This window comes from Cetorhinus maximus, chromosome 14 (assembly GCF_964194155.1).
Source record: "Cetorhinus maximus chromosome 14, sCetMax3.hap1.1, whole genome shotgun sequence".
In the NCBI taxonomy this organism is placed as follows: Eukaryota; Metazoa; Chordata; class Chondrichthyes; order Lamniformes; family Cetorhinidae; genus Cetorhinus; species Cetorhinus maximus.
This window is the reverse complement of record NC_135892.1, coordinates 19798709-19818088: the sequence shown is the minus strand read 5'-3', so window position 1 is coordinate 19818088 and position 19380 is coordinate 19798709. Positions and strand designations below refer to the sequence as shown.

At 45.5% G+C, this 19380-nt stretch overlaps 1 long non-coding RNA gene across 1 annotated transcript in view; it reads right to left on the bottom strand.

Moving 5' to 3' along the window:
* LOC144689497 (uncharacterized) overlaps positions 1-1474 on the bottom strand; it is a 44289-nt gene extending 42815 nt beyond the window's left edge. The window contains exon 1 of the long non-coding RNA XR_013578653.1: positions 1367-1474. This is a non-coding gene — a long non-coding RNA (uncharacterized LOC144689497). The remainder of the gene's footprint in view (positions 1-1366) is intronic.
* Between the last annotated feature and the right edge of the window lie 17906 nt (positions 1475-19380).

Here is a 19380-nt window from a genome sequence, read left to right as displayed (position 1 = left end):
GATCACAATGGGATACCATTCATACATTCCTTTGTTATGCTTTTGTGTAATTAAATACAATGCAATATAGATATTCTCCTAAACATCAAATGATTAGGCTGCTTACATGTGACCTGAGTTGCCAGTTCATCATTGTCACACTAAACTTCAGACAATATTGGACCAGCAACTCAGAGATTGAGTTCTGATCCTGTTGTGAAGTTGAATTGAAGAAATTTTGAAAAAAAAAAATCATGAAAGCAGTTGGATTGTTGGAAAAACCTAACTGGTTCACTAATGTTTTTTGGAACCTCTTCCAAGTATGACCTGCATGTATCTCCACTACATGGTGTATTCTTATTACTTTCTGAAGTGCTCTAGTAAGTACTCCATTTTATGGTTATAATTTTTCAAGAAGCTGACCAACATTGTCCACTAGTAAAAATCAGTAACATAACCTTGCCAGCATCCTCTATATTTGCATTTTTATTTCAGATTTCCAGCATCTGCAGTATTTTGCTTTTATCCTCCATATTCAAACTTGTAGATTCATCTTCCTTTACTGCTTCTCATGGACCAAAGAATGGGCCAAAGGCAAGGAAAGCAGTCCCTGCAGTCCCAACCGCCTCCCCATAAATTTTTGCAATTTTTCTTCTCCTTATCTTCCTAGCTGCCGAGGTCTCTTGCATTCCTCAGCAGCGACCACCTCTCTGAAGTTTCCAAGTTTCTGGCCTTGTGATTGGGATGGCAGCATGGAGATCCCACCCACTGTCCTTAATTGGACGCCAGGCCCACAGGCAGCCAATTAGAAGCCTCGTGCGGTTAAAATTGCCAAGTGGCTACCACAACCAGCAAGTGCGACCTTGGGACCCGTTCTTTCTTGGGACCCACTCTTTCAGTCTCAGGAAAAGGAGACAGTCATTTAAGACTGAGATGAGGAGAAATTTCTTCACTCAAGGGTTGTGAATCTTTAGAATTCTCTATGCCGGAGGGTTGTGAATGCTCCATCGTTGACTATATTTTAGGCTGGGATAGACAAATATTTGGGGTCTCAGGAAATTAAGGAATATAGGGAGCCGACAGGAAAGTGGAGTTGAAGCCCAAGATCAACCATAATTGTATTGAATGGCATAGCAAGCTCAACTGGTCATATGGTCTACTCCTGTTCCAATCTCTTGTGTTCTTGTGTTCACTCTGACGATCAGATCCCCACTCGTAATAAAATCCAGCCCAACATTAGAATTCTTTCTTTGCTTACCACACATTTGTTATGTTACCACTGAATTTTGCTTGCCACTTCCTCCATGTAACAGGAAAGTAAGTTCAAAGTCCTTGTAACCTTCAGAAAAACAGAAGCATTATTTTGTCCCCACGGGTAGTCACTTACCATTAGGTACCAGTATCCCTTTAAATCCAGTACTCGACTCAATTAAGGACTTATGAATCATGACATCAATGCTCTGTGTGGCATGCACACTTTAAACGCAGATCACTGCCCAATGTAAGGGTGACTTCCTGATGGCCTGCATTCTTGAACAACAGGAAATAGGATGCACACATCCTGTCATTACTGCCCTGTCAGCAGCCAATCAGATATGTACCTGGACTACTGGAGCCAGTCAGTAAGACAAGTACCTGGACTATCGGCATCTAATCAGATGAGTACCTGAACTATTGACAGCCAATCTGACAAGTAATTGGACAATTGCCAGCCAGTCAGACAAGTAACTAGACTACCAGCAGCCAATTAGCCAAGTACTGAGACAATGGGTAGCCAATTGGGCAAGTTTCAGAATGGTGTGCTAGATCATTCCACCCTTGTTTGCAATCTAAATTTGACCCCTCAGTGATATACCAACAGCAATTTCCAGGCTTTCATGAAACAATCTGTGTAAAAGAAAATATAAACTTGATTTTCTATTCAAAGCCATCAATTTTTGTATAAAGTAATTGTACATTTTAAGCACTTGCATTTAAATAGTACTTTCAAAACTACCTGACATCTCAAAGCGCTTTACAGCCAATCAAGTTCATTTTGAAGTATAATCACTGCTGCCACATGTACAGCAACTAATTTGTATTCAGTAAACTCCCACAAATGTAATGTAATAATGACAAGATAATCTGTTTTTTGTAATGTTAATTCAGAGATAAATATTGGCCAGGACGCCAGGGATAACCTCCTTGCCTTTTTTGAAGTAGTGCCATGGAATCTTTTGCATCCACTTGTGCAGGCATATGGAATTTCAGTTTAACATCTCATCCGAAAGACAGATTACAATATTTCACCAAATAAGAAAAGTTGCAGCGTAATTACTTCATCAACATTGTACCTAATAGGTTTGTTGAATTTAGAGCCTGCAGCCGAATTTCGTTCCTTACCTCCTGCCTCTGGTTATCTTGTATCACCAATCTGGTTACAGGATAAAAAAAAATTTGCATTTATAATGATGCTTTTTACGTCATCAGGACATCCTGAAGCTGTTTATGGTAAACACTTCTGTATAGGAAAGTTTCTTTCATCCTAAATGGAACATCTCTGAAAGTTCAGCACTCCCTCAGCAATGCAACAGATTGACAGCCAAAGCCTCCTGACTCAGAGATGAGAGCACTACCAAATGAGCCATGGCTAATAGCTAAGGAGCCTTGTGTTTGGACTGGTGAAGTGCATCTCGATGCTGAATCAGCTCTTTGAAGGAGCAATATTCCAAGTATGATATGGCAGCAGGTGCCATTAATTTCATCAGATGGAAAAATTCCAGCAGTTTGCCCATGATCTTGCAATTGATTCTGTCAGCAAGTGTGGATCCCTGTTACCACTCCTTGTTCAAAAAATCACCCCAAAACCTTTAAAAATTGTGGGTCTATTTCACGGTATGCAGACCCAAACCAGACTTGAATACAACACTTTATTTCCCGTTTTTTAAAAAAAACATACAGATTCTGTAATCAGTGTGCACAATCATTGGATTTTAAATCTAATTTCAGATACTTCACTGTGGTTGTGTAAGGACCAAAGAGATCATTATTTTCAGTAAATGGTGTGTATTGGAAATTTGCTTGTGGAGGTCAATACTTCACACTTGATTTTCTGTCCATTCTAAATGGAAGTGCTGCACAATTCTGCATCTGTGATCAGAAGGTTGGGCGCTGTAGGCTAAATGCAATGCCCGAGTTACTGATATTCACTTCTGGAATTTGAAATGCAATGCTGGGAATGCTCTGATGCCAAATCTATTGGCAGCCTGTATATTCTTGGATCTATATAGATCTATCCTCAGTATGTATATTTTAGGAGTATACAGATCTGCCATCAGTATACATTTTCGGTGTATATAAATCTACCCTCTGTATATATTTTGGGAGTATTTAGATCCAACCTCTATGTATATTCTGGGAATGCAAAAATCTACCTTTATCATAAATATTCTGGACATATATAGGACTTACTATTATGAAGCCAATTAAATATATTGTAAGCTAATAGTTATGAAATATTGTAGCGCAAAGCTTGACTCTCTTGACTTATGTACATCAACAGGACAGCCTGAGATTTAGTCAGCACGCTGCCAATATTATTAAAGCCATAGAAAATGCGATACATAGCTTCAATGATCAGCAAGAGCTTAACAAATCTTCAATAGAACTACAGCGTTCTCATTTTCCATTCCAATTTCAAGACAAGGACCTGGCTGAGGAGCAAACCAAGGTGAACTGATTGAAGATTATTGGTTAGAGTCTCCAAAAACATGAAAAGCAAACACTTCTGTATCTATATTTATGTTCACTGGTTCCTTCCTGCTACCCATTTTATACATTATTCTCTTCCTTTTTGGTATCCCTTCTGAACCAGATTTTCTTACTCACTTTAAATGGGTTACCAGTATTAAGTTCATGCCATTTTAAATCCAAACATATATGTTTCACTTCATTTTGCTGTTCTTTTATCCACATGAGAAGTGTAATATCTAGCATGCTTATATGCATCAAGTGCACTATCGGCTTAGTTCCATTCTCCAGACTCTTTGAAAATTTCTTTATACTATTGTTTCTATTATTCTATTATTTCTATTCCTTGTTCCTTATACTATTATTTCACTTCTTTTTGATAGCTATTATGCATTCTGCTTCCACCACTGTATTCCATGTCTTTACTTCTCCTTTCGTTCTTTGGTCATGATTTTAAAATTATGCCCTCTGGTTACCAGCCCAGGACCAGAGGAAATAGATTTTCTTGATTTAATGTAGTGAAACTCCTGATTTAATGTATCAAAACTCTTAATAATTTTGAACACCTCGATCAGACCCCCTCTTTCTCGGTTGCGTTGGGCTGAGATTTTGTCAACAGCATGTCATTCTCGATGTTGTAACTGGAACTGAGCACCACTTCTGCTTTCTCTCTTTTTTCCCATCCCCATGTGAATATAAATAAAATTATGTGCCAGCATTATGTATGCAAAACACATGCGATTTAGCAGTGGGGAAGCTTTACATTGGTGAAACCCGCCATCAGCTGACAATGCTGCATCAACATGCAGCCTATTAAAGAAGAGAAATGGCAGAATTCATGGCGAACATGGACTCCTCTATACCCAATGCAAAGCTGCACATAATCCTTGGCAAGTCTGCCATATTTTCCCCTAGCCTCTGCCGCACGTCCAGCAGGCTTCTTGTGGCTATGACCAGAAGCAAACAAGGAGACTGTGCATCACTGTCATGACGCTCCATTGCTTGAGAGTACCATGTTCTTTGGAGAAATGAGTACCCGCCAAAGCAGACCAGTGCCACAGTTCATCAATGCCTCCCTGCCCGTTCTCCTCCAGGCTATCAGGGAAAAGCGAGAGGTGCTCTTTCCTGAAGATGGCATCAGAAAACCCTCCCACCTGACCAAGGTGGCCTGGATGGAAGAGGCAGAGGAGGTGAACAACAGTGGGGTGACATGCAGGAAATGGGCCAACAACCTGTTCCGATCCACAAGGATAAGTGCTACAACTTCAACAAGAGTCTCTCATGGGATGTGGGCATCGCTGGCAAGGTCAGCATTTGTTGCCCGTTCCTAATTGCCTTTGAACTGAATAGCCGATGAGAAGGCGAAGGAAATCACCAGCGAGGAGGAAGCACAACTGGTGGCAGACAGTGAGGCAGGACCGGCCAGGATTAAGGAGGAAGAGGCTGCCATCCTGGTGGTGGCATATGGGCTCACAGGATGAACACGATGAAATGTGAAGCGCTCAAACTGTGATGATTCCTTATGTGACTCTTTTTGTTTTCCACTACAGGTCATCACCATCCAAGGGCCAGGCCACAGCCTGGGAGGAGCACGAAGACTCCACCTGTAGGGACACAGAAGCCAGTGCCCCAAAAAATGCATTGTTATCTGCCTCATCATCAACCTCTGCCAGCACAGTTAAACCCATACAGTCAGTGGAGGGGTTGCATGTATATTCAAGAGCACAGTCTGGTGACACACCACAGACACATCCCAACAGCTGAGAGAGGATGTGACAGCCGGGTCCCCAGGCGATCAATGCACTGCTGGGAATCAGGCTGCTACTGAGCCCAATGCTGATGACAGGCTTCTGGTCATAGCCACAAGAAGCCTGCTGGACATGCGGCAGAGGCTAGGGGAAAATATGGCAGACTTGCCAAGGATCATGCGCAGCTTTGCATTGGGTATAGAGGAGTCCATGCTCGCCATGAGTTCTGCCATGTCTCAGGCACTTGAGCGCATGGCTTCTAGAAGAGGTTGCCGACCACCATGGAGAGCCAGGTCGAGCATTCAATCTATATGTGCTCTGACCTGATTTCCATCACTCTAGCCATGGGTTCAGTGCAGCAGTGGCTAGGAGGCGAGGCACCTAGATCACCCCCCTCACCTTCCCCAGATAGCCACAGGGTTAGCAACATCTCATCCCCTCCTCTACTGACCCCAACAACTCCAGGTGAGGTCAAGGGGGACACCCTGACACCAGTGCAGGAGAGACCCAGTAGCCTGGAGCCCTCAAAGCCCCATGCCTCCTCAGGATGTGTGCCACGGTCATTCAAGGCAACAAGGCATGACACTGAGCAGACTGCCTCCACCTCAGCTGCTGATGTCAGGATTGCACATAGATGTAGTGGAAGAAAACGAAAATTGAAAAAATTTCACTAAGGTGGCAGGGGTGATTTTTCCATGTCTACCCCACTTGTTAAAATATGCACAATACAATTTGTTTTTTATAATCGTTCACACTTATTGAGGCTTGTTGGGGCCTGTCATAGTATCAGATGTAACAGTCATAGTCCCCCCCCCATGTTTCTCACAATGTGATGGTTAGAGAGGACATAGGGACACAGGCATTATTCCTGTATGATATGTGTTGCATTTTTGTGCATTCTTTATTCAATGTTCATTCTGTGGGACATGGCTTTAAATGCAGGCACAGCTGCCCCCCATCTATGCACTCCAGAGGATATTGGCCTTGTTCCCTCTCAACAGCTATAAATGAGACAGGTCCAGTTGCATTCAAAGCACTTGAAAGATGGTCCTGGATCAGAATAATTGGGCAAGGCAGGCTGTTCCACGGATGTTCACGTACCCCTAAGATGTCCTTGGTACCAGCGCTCACTAACAAGTGTGCATGACAAAGCTCTGTTCCCTGTTCTATTCTAGGTAATAGAGGACGTAGGTTTAGAGTTAACTCAGCACAGGAAGATGGCGGGGCTAGGTCTACACCCCAGGAAGGTGATAGGAGTCTGGAGTCTGGCAATAGAACAATGGTGATGCAGATGCGTTATCGTTGTGTGAATCTTGTGTCAATCAAGTTGTCCCTGATATCCCTTGCACGTCTCTCCATGGCCCTGGCACTAAGGCTCATTTGGATTTATGGCTTCCTCACGCTCTGACAAATTCTCATCGTCTGAGGAGGACTGATCTTCTTTGCACCCTTGTCCTTGCAACATCTGTCCACATTGCAGCGCCAGGTTGTGCAATGCACAGCAGACCACTACTATTTGTGACACCCTCTGGAGTGTGTATTGCAGAGCCCTTCCAGACCGGTCAAGGCAGCAGAAGCATATTTTTAAAAGCCCAATGGTGAGCTTGATGTAGCACTCCCCTGCCTTGCTCTGGGGATGCCTCACTAGCGTCAACAGCCATGTATCAGGGGATAGCCCTTGTCACCGAGGATCCACCCATCAGTCTGGGAGGAGGCTTCAAAAACTCTGGGAGCCTTGAGTTGCGTCATGATTGCTCCCTGGGGAATGAGCGCAGACCTGCATTACTCTTCTTGTGTGGTTGCATATCAGTTGTATGTTCATGGAGTGAAAGCCTTTACAATTTACAAATGCAGCTGGCTGTTCCAAAGGAGATTTTATGGCCACATTAATGCATCCAATGACACCTTGCACTTGATGACACCAAATGCAGCCGACCTTGCTGCCTGGCTGTCTTCTTCGGTGGATTAAATCATTGGCACAACTAAACAGGGCATGGTCAGCACCTTTATTTATGCACCTATATGTGGCAGCTTGTTAGATGCCGCATATGTCGCCTGTCCCGCCCTGGAAGAAATTAAGCGCTGCTGTAACCTTGAGGGCCAGTGGTATGGGGCTACCACCAAATCCACATGGCTGCACGTCTTGATGGACAATCCGACATGTCTTGGTGATCATTTCCCGGGCCTTCCTCAGACATCTCTGGCATCTGGAGATAGTTTGTTCTTGTCTTCTGGATGCGTTGACACGCCATTGCTCACCTTTGCCAAAGCCTTACCTGGACCCCTGCACCCAAGGGCAAAAGTCAGGGGCAAGCCCATGTGCATTTGGCCAGCTTACCCCACAGCCACATAATGCCCATTGGCCTTTAATTGGCTTGAGGCAAGATTTCCATCCCCATCAGAGAGGAAGTCCTGCCTCCGAGAGCTGCCGGCCGATCAGATGGCATCCCCATGAATGGTGTTTCATTACTGGGACTGCATGCAGTCCCAATGACGAGATGCCCAAGGAGCCCAGCCCTTTGCTCCATTTCCCTTAATACCTTTAACTAGCATAAACCTATTGTTCCTAGTTTTGAATTTTTCAGGTGACCTAATCCCAATAATTTTGGAGGGGGATGGGGGTGGTCTCAGTTCCAGTTTTCCACTAGCCTTTGTGTGAAATTTGGCTTTGTGACATGCCCAGTTCTTTTGGCATGCCCCATCAGAAGAAATGGTTTCTCTCCATCTACGCTATCAAACCCTTTAATCATCTTAAACACCTCAATAACCCTTTAACCCTCTGTACTGAAGAGAATGCATGCCTATTCTGTGTAAACTGTCTTCATAATTTAATCCTTTAAACCCTGATATAATTCTGGTTGATCTGTGCTACACGCCCATCAATCCTTAGGTGCAGTGTGCAAACCTGAAAGTAGTATTCCAGTTGTGGTTGAATCAGAGCTTTCTTTAACTGTTACATCACTTCTACCCCTTTGTGTTCCAGCCCTCTTGAGAAAAAGGCTAACGTTACAGCAGCCTTTATAATTATTTTTTATACCTGTCCATGTTAAAGATACTAAAGAAATACAAGTTCTTATTTTCCTATAAAGTAAACTGAAATCACACAATTTAATTTGAAAAAGACTATTTAATGCCTATGCTCACTAAATTTTCTTTTATTGTTTTTCTGTTAGGTCTTCAACAGTGCTGTTTATGCCACTGTAGCACACGCCCTTGATGCTTGCCCCAGTATTGAGGAATATTTTGCTCTTAAAACACTCCTAATTGATTCCTCACCAAAGAAGCTTATGATCAAAGGCAAACCTTGCTCAAGTGAGTGTGCTAGTACCAGTTGATGTGTGACTTTAGCAGATGAAGATATGATGGCTTTCAACTGCCATCAATATGCATTGAGGACATAGATATTGAGTACTATGAAGGTACTCAGAAAGAACGTTGAAAAACTTTGTTTCAATATTTATCTGAACAGCCATTAGCTACTGCAATTTCTAATTCCTATAATGCAGCTAATATATTTTTATTAAACTGATTATGATATGATTAACATATATAATTTAACCAAAGATTCTGTGCAAATCGATCCCACATAAAACCTTTAGCATGAAAGTACAACCTTAAAACAGTTCCATGAAAGATATTGATAATTGTGAGCCGATACTTCTTGGCTTGCAAGCCATCAATTTGTGAATGCCTGCAAAAGCAGTTCTACTCAGACATTCCCAAATTGGTGCACTTGGAGCAGACATTTTTGTATAGGTGTTCTTTGGTCAGACATTTCCAGATAGCATCCTTAGATATGCAAAGACACTTTCACTAGTAAGTGCAGGCAAACTGCCTCCAGTGCAGGAGAAGTTTTGTGGTGTCTCTGTGTTCCTTCTTGCCTAGAAATATTTCAAATAGAGAGGATCAACAAGTGCAATGCCCAATTCATCAGTTTTGTTGTGGCAGCCAATTATACGTCAAATCCTCTTTAAGAAACTATTTGCTGGAAGGTGAGATCTTTTACCACATGGACATTGGGTATTCCATCAGCAGGAAAGTAGAAATGCAGGTAAATTGTTGATCAAGAAATTAACAATTCCAGTGAAAACGAGGCCCTTACACATTATTGCACCAGCAAATTTTATGGCAGCCTAAATTGAGCATAGCACAATTCCATAGGAGAGCCAACCAAACTGATTGCAAACTGTTTAACTGTAGCCCTGCACATCCATTTCCACTAGAAGAAAATCTACGCTGCCTACCCAAAAAGATGAGCAACGTCTCTGCAAATCTTTTGCCTTAATTTCAAATCCTATGATTGAAATATATATTACTTGTAATAAGGTTTGTAGCCACAGATCCCCTTAACTTCAGAAACATTGTAAACTTAAAAAGAAAGTCTTGCATTTAGGTAGTGCCTTTCACAACCTCAGGACAGCCAATTGGGTACTTTGAAAGTGTAATCGCTGTTGTAACATAGAAAAGCCTGTTAGACAATTTGCACATGCACACCAAGGTCCACAAACAGCAATGTGATAATGACCAGACAGTCTGTTTTCAGGTGTTGGTTGAGAGATTAATATTGGCCCAACACCAGGGAGAACACCCCTGGTCTCCCTCAAAATAGTGCCATTGGATCTCTGGAGTTGACAGGCAGGTTTGAAACATGTCTTTCTATAAATCCTGCTCTTCCTCCAGACCATGTTGACCCAAAGCAGGAGTTGGCTTACTGATCGTTCCCTTTGTGGTCATCATGCAGCAGCAGAGAAGTGAGAGTGGAGCCAAACAGAGGTTGGAGACATAATCTACAAGCATGAGGCTAGCTTCCAAATCCGCTGTCACAATCATTGAGCAGTTTGAACATATCTGTTACACAAAATGGGGCCCCAGCCCCCAACAGCAGGTGAGAGCTGGTTGGCTCTCTCTCCTTATTATTGGCAGTGCATTGGTTTATTTCAGTGTGCTCCTGGCCTTACTGAAGATGCATTTCTAGGCTCACGTGCTTTTGCAGCCTGCTGTTCTCCTTGGTACAGTTTAAATAAGTACATTGCCACATTTAACGTAAATCCTGTACATCTGGATTGAATCCACTGTAATCAGGGGAAAACGTCAAGGAAGTCATTAAATATAAAAGATAGACACTCACTTTAAAGAGCAGTCTCCCATCCAAATAATCAGTGGGTACTCTAATCTTTAGCAGCATGGAAGAGGACAGGTTTTACTGATGTTGGGACTGAATTATATTCAACCACAGACATAGGCAAGGTTTCATTTATTATTCAACAGAAAAAAACAACTTCAGGATGTCTCAAAGCACTTTACAGCCAATGGTGGCAGAAGGCCTGATGTCTCTGCATCCCAGTTTCCCCAAAGGGGTCCTAAACCAGACATTAGACCCTCATCAGTCTATGCAAGCAATCAAACATCAATCATAGGTATCCACTCAGAATGCCTGAAAACTGGCCTGACTCAATCTTGGCTTGGGCATTCTTCAGACGTCCTCAGGACACAAGACTTTGCTCTGACCTGTTCGAGATTAAGTAAGCTATTAAAGAGGTTTATACACCAACTGTCAACCTATATATTGATTTATGTTTGAAAAAAATAGCAACTCATAATTTTTATACCAAATCTTGTGATTTTTAAGAGTATGTCTTAATTTGAGATGGTGGGCTTGGCATTATTCAAAGGGAGCTGTCGATGCAGCCAATTGAAGGCTATAGTGCTGCTGTAATTTTTGTGACCATGGTTGGTGGAGAAATTTAGAGGACAACAATGCAATGGCCAATGGTGTATTGTCCTGAGGCCTGGTCCACACTAAATGCACAGCAATGCCGTGTCGCATACTTGCAGCCCAAGCACAGCTGTGTGCAAAACTCATTATAGCCTCGAACAGCTGGTGTGAAGAAACCCGCCTATGCATACTTGGTCTTCTAAACAAAACCAGCTAGAATTCCACACACACTTGGGGCCGAACGTGAAGCCCAGTCCCAGTATGTGAGAGGCCATGTCAGTCACTGTCAAGGCTATGGCTGCATCTAAATTTTATGCCCAGTTTCTAGCTACACCTCCCTACCTTCTGTCTACAAACGTACCCAACAGATAAATAAAACATATAGGAGGTGAAATTGCTTGGTGCCATTAACTCAAAATGAGCTCACAATGACCAATTTTGTACCATGCCCATTTTGACTTCAACGGAAAAGAATGTCAAGCACAGTGTAAAACTGGCTGTCGATTCCTGTGATCCCACTCCTGCTGTTAGGGTGCAGACAAATTTACCCCCATTGATTGGCAGGGCCAGGGATTCCCATACACATTTCCCACACACATGTCTGGAACTCATGTGGTGACATAATTGACATCTCCTGACATTTGCCCCATGGGCCATGCTCCCCACCGGCTCCACAGGCTTGGAAAATTATGTCACTTATCAAAGCTCTATACTTGAGGCAGATGATAGTGTTCCAAAACAAACAGAAATTTGATGACAGCTGTGATGGGGATAAAACATAAAAAGTAGTCATTGCTTTGTTATGTTGAGCTTCTAGCATAATGCTTTAATGTTCCATTAACTTCATGAAACCTTTAATGTTTTTAAAAAGTTGTCCCTTCTGAAGTGCCTGAGGTGTGGAAGGACAGAGTCCCATCTCAGGGTGAAGATGTAGCTGCCAGAAAACTCCAGAGTTGGTGGAGAGGTGTGATCCTTCATGAACTCAGGCGCGCAAGAAAGATAGGTATGAAATTAGAAGATTAATAAATGTGAATTTGTTTCAGATACTGAGGGCCAGATTTTCATTAAGGATACGATAAGCATGACTCCACAAACTCTTCTCCATTAAGGAGACCCCCATGCACCATATCTTCATTCCAGGGAATGAGGACAGTATGGCGTTGGGCCTGCTGCCTCCAGAGGCAGGCCCAAGATGGCAATGGCAGATGGCGTGGCCAGCAGGCTAGAAGTCCCACCTCCATTTACTGTGACATCAGCCTAGTTGTAATCAAGACTGTCAGGCCCTCAAGCTATTACCCCTCTGCTCAGCCTGCCAATTGGTCTCATTGTGAATGTTTGGCTGAGCTCCAAGAATGGATAATCCATTTAGCCCAGCAAGCAATTTTTATACAATTACAGAGGGGAGCAAAAGCTTTGTTTGGTATATTTTACCTTATAATAACCTGCTCTTTCCTTTTTCTCAATGTCTGTGTGTTTATTAACACTAGATTAAGAGGTAATAGCTTTTTGTCATTGATAATATGAATGGCTGTGATTGAGTTGCAGCTTTATGACAAGAAAAGAGGGGCAATGTATTTCAAGGAAATGTTGCATGTAGGGGGGAGAAAATCATAGGACAGTCCTTTGTTTAGAGATCCGAACTTACCTTATCATCAGGCAGAGCTTGGGAACTATGGGTCCCAACAGGCCTTGGGAGTTTTTGCATATGGGTGGACTGGGAGCGGGCTACACATGCACAGCCCAGCATTTGTAGTTCTTTGGGCTGAGGATAACGGCTCAGTGTGCCTGCATAAAGAGAGAAAAGAAAGAAAATGGTGCAAAAACCCCAATCATGGGACCCAGGAGTGGGGCGCCAGACTAGAGAAAAGCCCCAGACAGAGGACAGGGAAGAAGTGCCAGTTAAAGAGTGAGAACCAAGGAAGGAGCCACTGGAAGAAGGATACCACTGGTAGGACCCACTGGGAGAGGAGCAAAGAAAGTGGCTCCAAACAGTAAAAATGCTGCAGTTGGCAGGCTTCAAGTAGTGAGGGTTTGAGAGAAGCCCTGGAAACCTGAGAAAGCAGAAGAAGGTTAGCGATTCCACGCTACAGGCCATTAGGGCAAAGGTAAACCTTTGGAGTGGTAGTGCTCTGCTAGGTGTGGTTGAAGAGCTGAAGTTAGGCTTGTGAGTTGGTGCTGGGAGTCTAGGGGAACGGAGTCTCGGGGGAATGAGATTGAAACCCTGTGGGGTGTGCAGCCATTGAGGCAAGTCGGAACAACTTTTGGAGGGTAGTCAGAGGTTAGATCATTGAAGGTGAAGACTGGAATCCCTCGTGAGAGAGATAGAGTTTCAATGAGATTGGTTGATTCACAATGTTTATTGATGCCTTGGTGGGTTGCTGAGAAATCTGTGGGGTCTATCTTGGTTGCATTTGCTATTCAATGTGTCATGTGGGTGTTAGACCACAATTTGCTTGTTAATTCACATTTACCTCATTTAAATCGTGAATGTTAGAGTATAAGATAAGTTTTATCTTTCTTACCTTGTATATTAAAGTTTATTTTGTTTGTTCAAAAACCACAGAATCTTGTGGTTTTATTGTCTTAGCAAGTATCTTGTATCTCAAACTTTGTCTACTTTAAAGAAAAGGTTACTGGTCCCTAACCAAAGACTTTGGAGCAAAAACAGAAAATGCTGGAAGGACTCATCAGGCCTAACAGCATCTGTGGAGAGAAAGACAGAGGCCAGAATGTTGCCCCTGACGGGCAGGCGGGCGGGCAGCCGATTTCCGCCGCCGAAACGGGCTGCGCCGCTATTTTCCCCAGGCGGGCCAATTAAGGCCCGCCCAGCGGGTTAGCAACTCCTGTGGAGAATGGGAAAATAGTCGCGGAGGCGGGCGTGCTCAGACCGCTGGTTCCAATAGGGAACCAGCAGTCTGTATAAAGAGTGGCCAGGCAGCCTGCTTGAGGCAGTGCACCATGGCCACTCGGGGAGAGAGAGAGGCAGTTGTCACAGGACAGGAGCATGAGCAGGAGGAGGGGCGGCAGGCTTTAGAAGAGGCCAGCGGTGGGCCAGTGTGCCCCTTGCTTCTCCAATGCATGCCTTGAGTGCCAAGAGGTTTCCAGCTGTCGGGATATATTGTATCCAGATGATGGGAGGAGGATGACCCCCCATGGCACCAGGCAGGAGTGGGACGAGGTTGGTGACGCTGTAAGCGCCCATGATGATGTGCGGTGCACAGGCATGCAGTGCCGCAAGAGATTCAATGACTTGCTGCGATCTGGAAGGGTGAGTACCATGTCGGCCTTGGCCATTTGATCCAGAAGGTAGCCTTAGCCTTTGAGCCTCCCCTCTCCCCCATCTTGCTGCCGTTACTGCATTGGGCATTTGGTGCATGCTGGGTGGGCAAACGGGTACTAACCATGCTCACATCAGCCTTAGTGGTTGAGGAGAAGATGGGTTCTCCCCACAGCAAATGTTGGTGTTTGTCTAATTTGAGTAGTCTGGGGGCAACCTGCAGGGGAGGCCGCTAGAAACATACTCAGAACTCCAACACATGTCAAATTGATGGTGATGAGATGGTGGAAGGGGAGCCTCAAGGTGTCGTGGCCAAGTGCCATCTGCTGGCCTTGGCGCCGCACCTAGCTGCGACTCCTTGCCGTGGGCGCTAAGACCCATGTGTTATTCAAAGTGATGGACGCCGAATGTGTCCAAGGTGGCAGTTGGGGGAGGGGGTTGGGAGCAGCCGTACTATCTTCTGGGGACTGATCACCAGTAGTGTGGACAGGAGCCGCTGGAGGCCTCAGATGGGCCACTGTGGTTGGGGTGCGGCGTGCGCGTGCAGAGTACATGAATGATCAGCCCCAATAAATCCTCTTCTCTGTTCTGCAGGCAAAAACTGAACACAATCAGCGGGAGCGCCAGAGGACTAGAGGTGGGCACACTCTGCTCCAGTGCCTCACGGCCTATGAGGAACAGGCCATGGAGCTGGGGAGGAGGCAGGCGGCAGGTGGCAGCAAGGCTGGGGTCCAACGGCCAGGTATTTGAGGTCCACAGTCCCATCCACTCTGTCTGCCCACCATCCAAACCACTGATGGCTGCTGCAATCGTTAATGCTGCAACACTGCTCATTCACAGAGTGAGACACTCTGACGTGTGGGTCACACACAAAGGTCCCTCGTCCCCTTGAGGAATTGCATCTCCACCACCTTCCAAAGTCACCTTATCCCATTTGTGACCACTATCCCCATGGCCTAACATGCCTTGGCATCGCTACTACACAGCTAAAGACTTATTGCATCTTAGGGGGGTTGGAACCTCCACCACCCTTTCAGCCAGTGCGCCCCACATTACTCTGTCCAAAAGGTCCTCAGCGCCTCAGCTGTGAACCTCATGGCACTCAACTTAAATAAATGGCACCACCTTACTCATCCCTGCGCCAAGGGGAAATGTTGCCTTCTGCCCACCCGGTCTATGCCCCTCCTAATCGTATGAAGGTCAATAATGTGACCTCTCAATCTCCTGTGATCCATGGCAAATGTCGCAAGTGTTTGCGATGTATCCTCAGCACCGCAACTATCCAGGCCAGCATGCATCCAGGTCAGGTACCTCTGCACTCTCCCCACTCCAATGGCACATAACATGCTATGTGGCATTCCTGAGGCTATCTGACCAGCCTGTCTGTATGCGCGTCTAATGTTTGGGCCTCCTCTTGACTTATTTCCACCCCACCAATGTTCATCTCCTTAGGGTCTTGAAGGGTGAGCGACTTATGAGGCTGGGGAGGAAGGGGATGAAAGGTTTAACTGACTGTACGCTAACTGATGCAATGTCCTTGTTGTTAATTTCAGCATCACCACCACATAGCCGCGCCCAAAGACACCGCAGTCCCCCCTCCACACCTGAGACCCAAGACGTGCAACTTGCGGCACATCATTTCAGCCAGCCAGGCACCAGCGCAGACACAAACACCTCAGTGGGAAATTTACCATCGGCTAGTGTCCCGGGTCACAGTGGAGAGGACACTTCACAATCGCTGGAGGAGATGGCAGGGACAGAGTGCCAATGGCGCCAGCAGCCAGAGGGCTGCAGGGGACCAGGCACATGCTGAGTCCAGCACTGATGATGTGCCTCTAGAGTTGTTACCAATGCAGCAGCTACAAGACAAGTGGCAGGAATCACATTTGCATCTGGCAGGGTTGCATGAGGGTATGCTTCAATTGGTCTCTGCGATGGAGGAGTCCAGGCACAGTGCGCGTGAAGGCATGAACCTCAGGGCAGAGCTTCACGCTTCCTCCACTGAGAGATTGGCAACTGTCATGAAGAGGGGGTTCGATCGGATGTAGAATCTTCTGATTGGGTTACGCTCTGACCTGCAAGCCCTCATAGCAGTAATGGCCACGGGTGGTCATTCCCAATGTGGGAGATGTTGTGGGCACCAAGCGTCGGCGCTCGGTGCCCGTGCATCTGCGGTGAGCAGGGAGGTCCAATGGGCACTCATGTCGGCGCAGCAGCTGCCTGTCGTTGCTGCGAGCTCCTCTCAGGACGCTCCGGATGAGGGCAGCAGCTCCTCCGCCCTTCTGCCAGTCAACGTTGCTTCCATTGAGGCTGCGACAACTGGGGAGGTGCCAGTTCTGGAATTGGCCACTCCCTCCCAGTCAGGGCCATCACAGGCTCCATGGGCCAGAGGACACCCGCCAAGGCCATCGACGCCAACAGGACAGCAGAGTCAGCAGGCTGTCTCACAAGCCACTCTGACCAATGGGGCGGCACCTAGACGTAGCACCCACAAACGAAAGCATAAGGCACATTAGGCACTCAACGGGTATGTCACTGGTGATTTTGTGTTGGCCTTAGAATAGGGAAAAATATATTTATGTTTGCAATAGAGATGTTTCTGTTATATGTTGGACATAATAAAGTCCACTTTTCTGACCATGGCTGAGTGTGTTTCCTTTGTGCTGCATTTGTCTTTTTCACAGACATATCATGAGTGTTTGAGCGGACATTGATGTTTCTGTACTAAGTCCTTAGTTGCAGCTGATATGATGGAAGATGTAGCACCTAAGTGCGACGTGTGGAAGTGCCAGGCAATGCTGCTCCTGCTGATCCATGTGTGTGGAGCTAGCTGAAGGTTCGTTGGATTAAATTGTCCCGGATGTCCCTGTCTCCTTGGTGTAATAGCGGGTCGGCGTGCTGCCCCTCATCATCGCCCTGTGCTTCCTCATCCTCTAAGCCACTGCTGGATTCATCATGTGCAGCCTCATCCAGGGCATCAAGGTCTTCATCGTCAATTCCATCCCCCCTTTCCAGCGCAAGATTGTGCAGAGCGCAGTATGCTACCACTTTCAGAGAGATGCGATCGGGGAGTACTGGAGTGCACCCCCTGAGCGTTCCAGGCAACAGAAGCGCATCTTGAGAAGACCGATGGCTCTCTCCACCACAGCCCTTGTGGAGGCATGGCTCCTATTGTACCGCTGCTCAGCTTCTGTTCTTGGACAGCGGAGTGGCGTCATGAGCCACCTTCTGAGGGGATAGCCCTTGTCACCCAGCAGCCATCCATCCAGCCGAGCCGGAGCACTGAAGAGCCCCGGCACCTGGGAATGTCTGAGGATGTAGGAGTCGTGGGAGCTGCCTGGGTACCTTGGGAGGCCTCCGGAAAGCTGCAGGTCCGAGAAAGATTACTGTCTGCAGACTGGTTTCAAAGTACACAAAAAGCTCTTAGAAATCGATGTGAACTGCTAACAATCAAACAGGCAACTTTAAAACACTTTCTGCAATTAAAACTTTGTGGAAAACATGAACAACCCCTCTGAGTCCACATATCCCGCCAGTGCATGAGTTTTATTAAAAAATCTCCCACCCACCTGCCCATTGGGCTCATGCGCCGACCCGAAGTTCACACGGGCCCCTCAAAATCGTCGACAATTGGCAAGTTAAGGGCCTTAACAAGGCCTTTAATTAATGGTGGGCGCACGTCCCGCTGCTGTGCGCGCCCACCAACCGAAATATCGTGATGCCGCGCGCTGATGTCAGGACACTCGCGCAATGTCAGCGTGCGACATTTTAAGCGCTGACGTATGGGCTCTGCCACCCGCATGTCAGCCAGAAAATTCTGCCCAAAGTTAACGTTTTGAGTCCGTATGACTCTTATTCAGAGCTCTGTTTTTGTTTCAGATTTCCAGCATCCGCAGTATTTTTCTTTTATCAAAAACTTTGGAGTCTGGTCCAGAATCATGACAACCTTTTTAAAACTCTAGGGCATTGCCTGATATATGGAGCTCGTTAATGCACATTGATAGTTCCAGCACAGAGCATCACACATTTGCAGCCGCATAGCAGAAGTCTGAACATGGAGGTCAATACATTGATTTCCTTAATGGATGTAAAATCGCACAGGACACATGAGAAACTTGTTTACACAAAGTTGTGAGGCTATGGAATTCACTTCCAGTGTTAATAATTGAGGCAGAAACTAAATCAACATTCAAGAGTATATTGGACAATTAGCTGAAGGAAAATTGTTAAAGAGAAATGGATATAGCACAGATGAGTGAGATTAGAACTATTTGATCAGATGGAAGATATAAGCAAGTCACAGACCGGCTGGGTAGAATGAAGTATTTCCATTTTGTAACTGCTTTGTATTTCTAAGGAATAGTAGAAAATTGAGATTAAAGACTGGATAAATCTAAAACAGAGAACAGGTGTTGTATTTTCTCCTCCTGACAACCCACGTCGGAAGGTTCAAAGTGGAGGTGGCAGGGCCACAATTTTGAATTTATCTGCTGATTTCCAACAGACATCATTTTCCTCATGGTGAAAATCATATTACTTTATGAGAATGTCGGGTCACAAACTAAGGTCACCATTATAAAAGGCTGTAGCAAATCTAATCTTCATCACCATTGGTACTTTCGCCAAGACGGGACTGTTTGGGAAGCTTGTGGGAAACACACCAGGTTCATCAAGTCATGAACAAAATGTGAGGGCCTTTAGAAGTGCAGGAAAGTTGTCTACTCTGTTCAGGTAGGATTTTCTTTTCATTTTCTTAACTCTGCAAGTGCCTGGAAGCACCTAGAGTTTGCATCAGGGTAGGGGAGGAGGCAGAGGAGAGTTCACTGACCACACCCAGCCTGGCCACAAAATTGCCACCAATGAGGCAATAGTGTTTGCATAGAGGCTGCAACATTCTCCATCCCTATTTCAGGTGTGCCAATGGAGATGAG